The 8,026-nt window shown below is 34.2% G+C and overlaps 1 long non-coding RNA gene across 4 annotated transcripts; it reads left to right on the top strand.

The window, feature by feature from the left end:
• Positions 1-238: 238 nt before the first annotated feature.
• LOC132804945 (uncharacterized) lies at positions 239-6,072 on the top strand. Of its 4 annotated transcripts, none has more exons than XR_009640251.1 (4): positions 239-431; positions 595-3,461; positions 3,555-3,749; positions 5,361-5,990. It is a non-coding gene; the product is annotated as an uncharacterized LOC132804945 (long non-coding RNA). The 4 variants fall into 4 exon arrangements; XR_009640249.1 differs by having other exon boundaries at positions 595-1,464; positions 1,565-3,749; positions 5,361-5,984; XR_009640250.1 differs by having other exon boundaries at positions 595-4,050; positions 5,361-6,072.
• The last annotated feature ends 1,954 nt before the right edge of the window (positions 6,073-8,026 follow it).

An 8,026-nucleotide genomic window follows, 5' to 3' on the forward strand; every position in this document is an offset into this window, starting at 1 on the left:
AGCGTCATTGGCCTTATCAATTAAGCCATTTTTGTTGACAAAGTAGAAGCTATCATGATAGAGGACAAATTCAATTTGAACTCTACCACTTTAGGAGAAGTCAAGTTCAATTTGAACTCTATTTTAGAAGAATTCAAGAAGTTGAACTCTACCAAAGGAGAATTCAATTTCAATTTGAATTCCACCACCCTGTCTCCTTTATATATATACATTTAGGTTTGGTGTAAAATTTGATCCCATTTTGTAAAAAGAGAGAGCTTTAATTCTCTTCCTCTCAGTTGTATTGTCTTGGGTTCACTCTTTCTTTAACCTCCTCTATTTTATCGAAGTCTCCAATTTTAAATACATTTTGCATATTATCCAACAAATTTGGTATCATAGCTATCATGAACAAGACTCCATATGAAGCGTGGCTCAAACAAAAACCCCAGGTACAGCTTTTAAAAATATTTAGATGCATAGCTTATGCACATGTTCCCTCACAATACAGAGAAAAATTTGATGAAAAATGAGAGAAATATATATTTCTTGGCTATAGCAGTGAGTCAAAACGTTATAGCTTATACAATCTAAAACAACTGATAATTTCTACAGATGTTATCTTTGACGAATCAGCAGCATGGAATTGGGAAAGCGCTCCCAAAACAGGAGCAAAAATATTTGAAGAAAGTACTGTTCAGGATAAGTCAAATTCTCAACCAAGTTGTAACACCCCGTACCAAAATATACATATTTTAACAGCTTGACCAAGTTTGACTAAGTTTGATCAAGTTTGACCAAGTGATCATATATGGGTCCAAGTTGACTTTTTCTATGATCAATATTTTTTGTTTGACTGATGTAATGTTGTATAGATCTAGTCGATACGAGTTCATAGACTGGTGGCACATCAAATTCTGAGTTACGAATAAAAAGTTATGGTTCAGAGAAGTTTTCAGCATAAGTTTTATATCAATGTCCAACCAGTCCCCAGTTTTTGTCTGTTAGTGAGCCTAGGCTCTAAATAAGCCTTGGTAAGCATGCCAAATAGGAAACCAAATTCCAAAATACTGTTTCCAGCCCCCAAAACCCGAGAAATCCTCCCCTAGACCCGTGGGTCCAAAATGGGTCGTTCCGATCCGTTTAATGGTGAACCGGGTCACCGCCGTGTTTGCCCATTCTGGCCATGAACTTTTTACATGCACCCACCAGCGAGAAATACCACTTTGAAGCAAGCTTGGCCGTGAAATTTCATGGAGAACAGCGGCTGGACGGGCCCGGATCTGGCCGGAGAAGACGGTGCTGGCCAGCTAGGTGGGTCATTGGATTTTCACATTTTTCGACCGTTTCAGGCCAACCTGTAGATATTCCCCACCATTTTTGGACCCTCTGAACTCATTTCCATGGTTCTTTTTCCCAAATTCCTTACCGTTTGGGAGATACGATGACGGGAAGTTCAGTCACCGGAGGAATCTTTGGACCAAGGTGATCATACTGTTGGGTTCCTTGTCTCTTGGGCTTTCCATGGATATAAATTTTATGAATTTTGGAGGTTGTTTGATAATTTTTCCATTTTTATTATCAGATAAATTGGGGCTGCATTTGGACAGCATTGGTCAAATTGGTTAAAATTGGAGTTGGATTTGTAAAATTGGTATTATCAGGACCTATTTAGAGGTTCAATTTTGAAAGAGTAGGCTTCGGGTGAAAAACTCCAATTTTGAGTATCGGATCCTAAGGACACACGGTATAATTGGACTGTCCGGTGTCCAATTTATGTAATTTTATAGTACTAAAAATTAATTTAAGACATTTGGGTCATACAAGTGTCTTTAGTTTAGTTATTTTGAGCTTGAAGAATATTTTATTATATTATAGACACTCCAGTTGAGTCTGGAGGCGATCCTACAGGGAAGCAAGAGTGAGCATCTGCAGTACTGTGAGTGGTTATTATTTTTAAAATGTTTTGGGTATATAGAATAATATATATATGTGGTTGGATATTTTACGTATATACAAATTGATTGAAAGGATTGCTTTCTGCATATATAAATCTGCTTTCACTTATATGAGTTATCATTTTATGTGGAATTTAGTAATGTTTTTATTGATTTTTAATTTTTATGAGTTCATAGTGAACTTGTGAATTATGTTAATTAAATATTCTGTTATTTGAATTGAGATTTTAAATTATTTTGGAAAATAATTGATTTGAGAAATAGATTGAAAATTTATATGATTTTAAGCATGCTCAAATATTTTGTAAATTTTTAGATGGTTAAAATCAATTTATGGTGAATACATTTTACTGTGGTATTTTTGGTTTTCGCATGAATGGATGATTTGAAAATTTTGACATATTTAAATAGGCAGTGGAATTTAAATATTAAATAATGATTTATGATACAATATCGTTTGAGAAAAATATATATGATTTTACAAAAGTATTTTAGGGATACCATATTCATTATTTTTAAATTGATGTACCATGTAGTGCCAATATCTTGGATCAGTATTATATTATATTATATTACAGCATGCTGGATTTTGCCACGGTACCATGAGATTGGGCTCAGCCCATAAGATATTATTGCCACGGACCGTTAGGTTGGGATGATCCCACAAGTTAATATTTTCATGGTACCATGAGGTTGGGTTCAACCTACAAGATATTATTACCACGGACCATGAGGTTAGATTTATTCCACAGGTTATTATTGTCACAATACCGTGAGGTCAGGCGTAACCTACAGGATATTTATTGCCACAGACTGTGAGGTTGGGTACGTTCTGACGGTTATTTATTTCCACGATGCCTTTCGTATATTGAGGGTCGTGAGGTGGGTATATCCCACGGTTTACAGTTTGGTACACCGAATGGTACATTGTATATGTTTTGAATACATTGTTGATTTTCAAATAAGGTGGATTTACTGCACTTTCATAAACATTTTGTGGAACTGCGTTTATAATATTTACGCTAAATGTTTATATTTTGATTAAGGCATTTTGTAATATTATATTATTGTTTATTTTATATATTTTGAGCATCCATTTCATGATTATAATTTTGGGGTACAAATTCGGGTTTTGTGAACTGATTTTAAAAGGGGAACTTTTCGAAAGAGTGAAACGAGAGGTCTTGAGTGAAAGATTTTTATAGAAATAAATTAATATTTTTCTATTATACTCTACCACTCACTGAGATTTCTTTATCTCACGTTTTATTTGTCTTAAATTTGTTCTCCTAGGTCCAGGTAGTTAGTAGTAGTTTACCTCGCGCACCTCTTGTTACTTCGTTTCCTTCCACGATAGCAGCAGTATTATCTTTTCTTTATCTTACCTTTATCTTTTCCGACATCGTTTATTTCTTATTTGTACTTCTAAACTTTGTTAACAACCTTAGAATGCTCTGATTTAAATATTGGACTCAGTAGAGACCATATTTCTTATGGGTGTAGTTATGGCTTATGGTACAATAGGTCAGTTGTGGACTTTGTGCTGTTTTGGATTTATTTATATTTATATATTGAGGTATTATTAGTAATGCATGTGTTATTTGTCCATGTTTTAAGGTGAGGTTCCATTGGATATTCCCTAGGAATTGTCCGGTGGAACTTCACTAGGCGGGACCACTCGGAAGATCCTGGGAGGGTTCCTGGGGTGGGTCCTATCAAAGTCAAGACCCTGGTCCAAGCACAAGTCAAGAAACTCCAAGCCCAATCCAAAGAATGGATATATCTTCAGATGATGAATCATTTCCAAGAAAGGTATGCTCACTTGTAGATATCTATGAATCTACTAATATGGCATTTTTGGCATGTAAGCCCTAAAATTTTGAAGAAGCAGTAAATTTGGATTAAAGCAATGGATGAAGAAATTGCAACAATTGAAAAAAATGATACATGGGTACTGGTAGATCTACCTGAAGGTAAAGATGTTATTGGACTTAAATGGATCTACAAACCCAAGTACAAAGAAAATGGAGCAATTCTAAAGTACGAAGCACGGCTAGTCGCCAAAGGCTATTCGCAACAGCCAGGAATCATGGAGCTCTTCTTGAGTATTCATGTAGGTATAAAAAAGTTGAAGATACTCATTTTTCAGAAAAATTAGCTTCCATTTTTCCATGATACCAACAATCTTTCTTCGAGTGATTAGGATTTTACACCTTGTGAACTTTCAAAACAAGCAATCTTTTTCTTGTAAATATTGGAATGAAGCATCAATTCCGGAATTGCCTCCTATCCATTATTGGTTCTGCCTCTTTTCTTCCGAAACCACGATTAGAATTTGAAGCTCCTCTTCTTGCTTGATATCCTTTAGATTGAATGTTGGGCTGCTTTCTTTTATTTTCTGCATAATTCTTCTTTCCTAGAATGTTAATCTTTGACTGAAAGGCATGTTCTTTAGGCTGCTTCTTTAACCTGCTAAGTCTCTTTCCATTTGCTTCAAAAGATTCCATCAACTCATGAAAAGTCAGTTTAGACAGATCATTTGATTCCTCAATCGCTGCAACCTCATGCTCCAACTTTGTAGGAAGACTTCTAAGACTTTTTTCTACAACTTTTCTGTCCTCAAGTTTATCTCCAAAACTATTAATTTAGTTTACATATTCAGCCAACTCGAAAGAAAATTCTTTGATATTTTCGTTGTCTTTCATTGACTAGTTATCAAAATCTCTCCATAAATTTTGTAACTTAATGGATATAACTTTTTAATTGCCTTGAAATTCCTTTTGCAATATTTCCCATGCATCCTTAGCCTTTTTAATTCCAAAAATTCTAGAGTAGATGGATTTGCTTACCCATTTCTGAATGTATCTCAAAGCAAAAGCATTTTTCATCTGATTCTCTTTGTATAATTTTTGTTGTTCCTGTGTCCAAGTTGAACTCAACTGTTGGAGGTTCTTCATAATCTTCTTCAATTATATCTCATAGATCTTCAGATAAGAAATAAGTCTGCATTTGAGAGCTTCAATATTCATAGTATTCTCCATCAAATATGGGACTGCTCCCTATGAATAGTTGAACATGGGGATAGTGGAACTTCTTGCCATTCCCAGGAAGAAAAATATGTTATTCTAATGTTAAGCGATTTTTTTATTACTCTAACAAGCAAGGGAGTCTTCTTTTCATTATGTTTTTATTGCAATACAACTAAAACAAGGACTCTAAATGTATGCCCATGAAGAGTTCTAGAACAATCTAATTACATTCTTTTGCGTTTCTCACTAGCTATTTAAATAAAACATAAACAACCACGAGACATATTCTAGAAACATTCAAGATTGTTTAAATTAATTTCTAACATATGTGTATAACATGTTCTAAGCTTCATGAGCCTATATTTAATTTAACCAGCAAATTTATGATGCTTAGGTCTTGGATAAAATGCATGCTCATGGTAGTGGTCCTCGAGTCATCCTAAACAGACAATGGAGGGGACAGCTCAAAATGGAGGTGTTTGATATTTCCTATATATAAATATCTTAGCTGCTTCAACTTCAAACAATGTTAAATTGTATGCTATAACTGATGTGATTCCGCCCGAGGCCGCTCAACCGATAACCCGCTGGGGTGCTGACTCGACACGGATGAAGACTAGGCCAATCACAAGAGCTCAAATTAAGAGATTTAAGGACAACCTGGGAGTATTTATACAGGATATAATCAATCTCAACAGAGCTTGTCCATACTTGAAGATACAAAGCCTATTCTAAGCATCCAAGTGGTGGAAGCCGATAAGGACCCAGGTGACGGTTTTGGTACATTTTTGGAGTCCGGGAAGTATGAAATGGTTCCAATGATTTATGGGTTCAATACATATGCCTAAGAGGTCATGGAATCAAGTTAAAGCAGCCTCAAATGCAATCAAAAAGGGCTTGTACAGACAGCATCAACAATTTGGCCGAATTTGCTGTATTGCTTGCTGGCTTTACTGTATTTTACTATATTAGCCTTTTCTTATTTTTCCAAGCATGGGCAACGTGTGGGACTTCATATTCAGCTTATTTGGCATCCTAAAAAGCATCTAGAAGCTGATTTGAAGCTCAAAGAGGTCAAAGATTGATCAAATTCAACTTGATAAAAAAGCTAGCATTTTTAGTTTCCTAATTTGTTTTTACTTTTTGTTTTAGGAAACTACCATTACTTTTAGGTTTTTATTTATTTATTTTCTGGATAAATAACTTTAGGAAGGTTTTTATTTTATTCTTTCCATTGTAAATTAATTAATTCCTAATTTAATATAAAGGAATTAATTAATCAAACTTAGATTAGGAAAGGAAGTATAGTTTCAGCCAACTAGGTTTCTTTATTTGTGGTGGCTGGTTTTCTTTATGTTATAGGGTTTTATTTCGTGGCTTTGTAGCCTATTTAAAGCTTAGTTATCAATAAGAAAAGAACTTTCATTTGATTAAGAAAAAATACTTGTGAGATTAATTATCTCTTTGTTCTTTGAGAACACCTAAAACATCATTAGAGAATTGGTTGTTTTAGCTTGACTTATCAATAGGTTTTACATCCCCTATTGTGGCGTCTACATTATACCAAGGTTTCTAACCACAGGTTGGTTAGGGGTTGAGGTCTATTCCATTAGAGCTTGAACTTAATTGAGATCCGGGCTAATATAATACGGGTTTAGGAGCAGATCATCCTAGGTTCGTATCATTTGGTATCAGAGCTAAATTTTGTTCAGGTTTGATCTATCTTTATTTGCTTTATTTGTTTTTGTGTTATTCTGAAATTTTAGCATTAGGTTAAGGTTGCATCTATCCCATACACATTCAGCATCTCTTTAAAAAAAAAAAAAAAACAAAAACTCATTCCTAGTTGAATTAGGTTTCCTTGTTTTACCATATCTTTGTTTCCTTGTTTGTTGGTTGTTCTTGGTAATTTTTGTTTTTGTGGATTTTTTCTTTGCTGTTTTAGTCTTAAATATTTGCATTCATACATTTAGACCAAAAAAAAAAAAAAAAAAAAACAGAAGGTGACTTGCGTCAACAACTTTAAAAAACAAAATAAAAAACTGCACATTTGTGTTTATTTGGAGGTCATGGGTTTGGTGAATTTTTGGAGTTGGAATTGCAAATTTGTTGTTTATTCTTGCTACTGCAGTTGTGTCTGATATTCAGTGAGTGAAAAAAAAAAAGAAAGAGAAAAAAAAAAAAAAAAGAAAGCCGAATATAAAAAAAAAAAAAAATTATATATATCGGTTTGTTGAAAATTGGTGTTGAAGTTTGTTGCTGGAAATTTTTTTGTAACTGCTGCTTTGGTAATTATTTATTCCATATTTGGAGTTTCTGGAGAGTTATTTTTTCTGCTGGATATTTGAGTTTGAGGGCTAAATTATTTGGATTAAAATTAGTTAAAGGATTTGATACAAAAACTTGAATTACAAAGAACAACAACCAACAACTATTCTATATTTTTGTTCTCTTTGATTCTTGTTCGTATTTGAATTTCTTTTTCTGGAATTTTATTCTTGAACTCATAATCTACTACCATCTGGTGCAGTTTTCAAAAATTCCAACGTTTTCCCATTATTTTGTGTTTTCTTGTCTAGAAAGCCGAAAAATTAGGATTTGTTGGATTCTTTCGGTATTGCCTACTTTTTGCTACTGTTTTGTTGATAAGTTTAATTAAAACATACTAGTGATCTAATTGCTGTTTTGTGGGTGTTTTAATTAGAACTTTGAGATAATTCATTGAGTGGAAAAAGGCAAGAGTGTTGAGTTTAAAAGAGGGTAAAAAGCCGAAACAAGTGTGCAAACACGAGTGTCGAGTTCTCATTTGAGCGAAACACGTAAGGGAGTGAAATTGTAAGGTCCTATTTTATTTCTATTGCATTATTATACTAACATGACAGAATCAAGAATGAGGAGAGGAGATCCACCCTTGAGGATCAATGAGGAGGAGTCCGTAGCATTCCATGGCAATGCCCGAGCTACCGGGAGTGGAGACCAAGTGGACATGAGAGCTGTTTTGGAGTCAATACAGCGGGTTAGTGCTCAAGTTGAGCATGTGAATCAAAGAGTGGGAAGACT

This window comes from Ziziphus jujuba, chromosome 8 (assembly GCF_031755915.1).
Source record: "Ziziphus jujuba cultivar Dongzao chromosome 8, ASM3175591v1".
NCBI lineage: Eukaryota > Viridiplantae > Streptophyta > Magnoliopsida > Rosales > Rhamnaceae > Ziziphus > Ziziphus jujuba.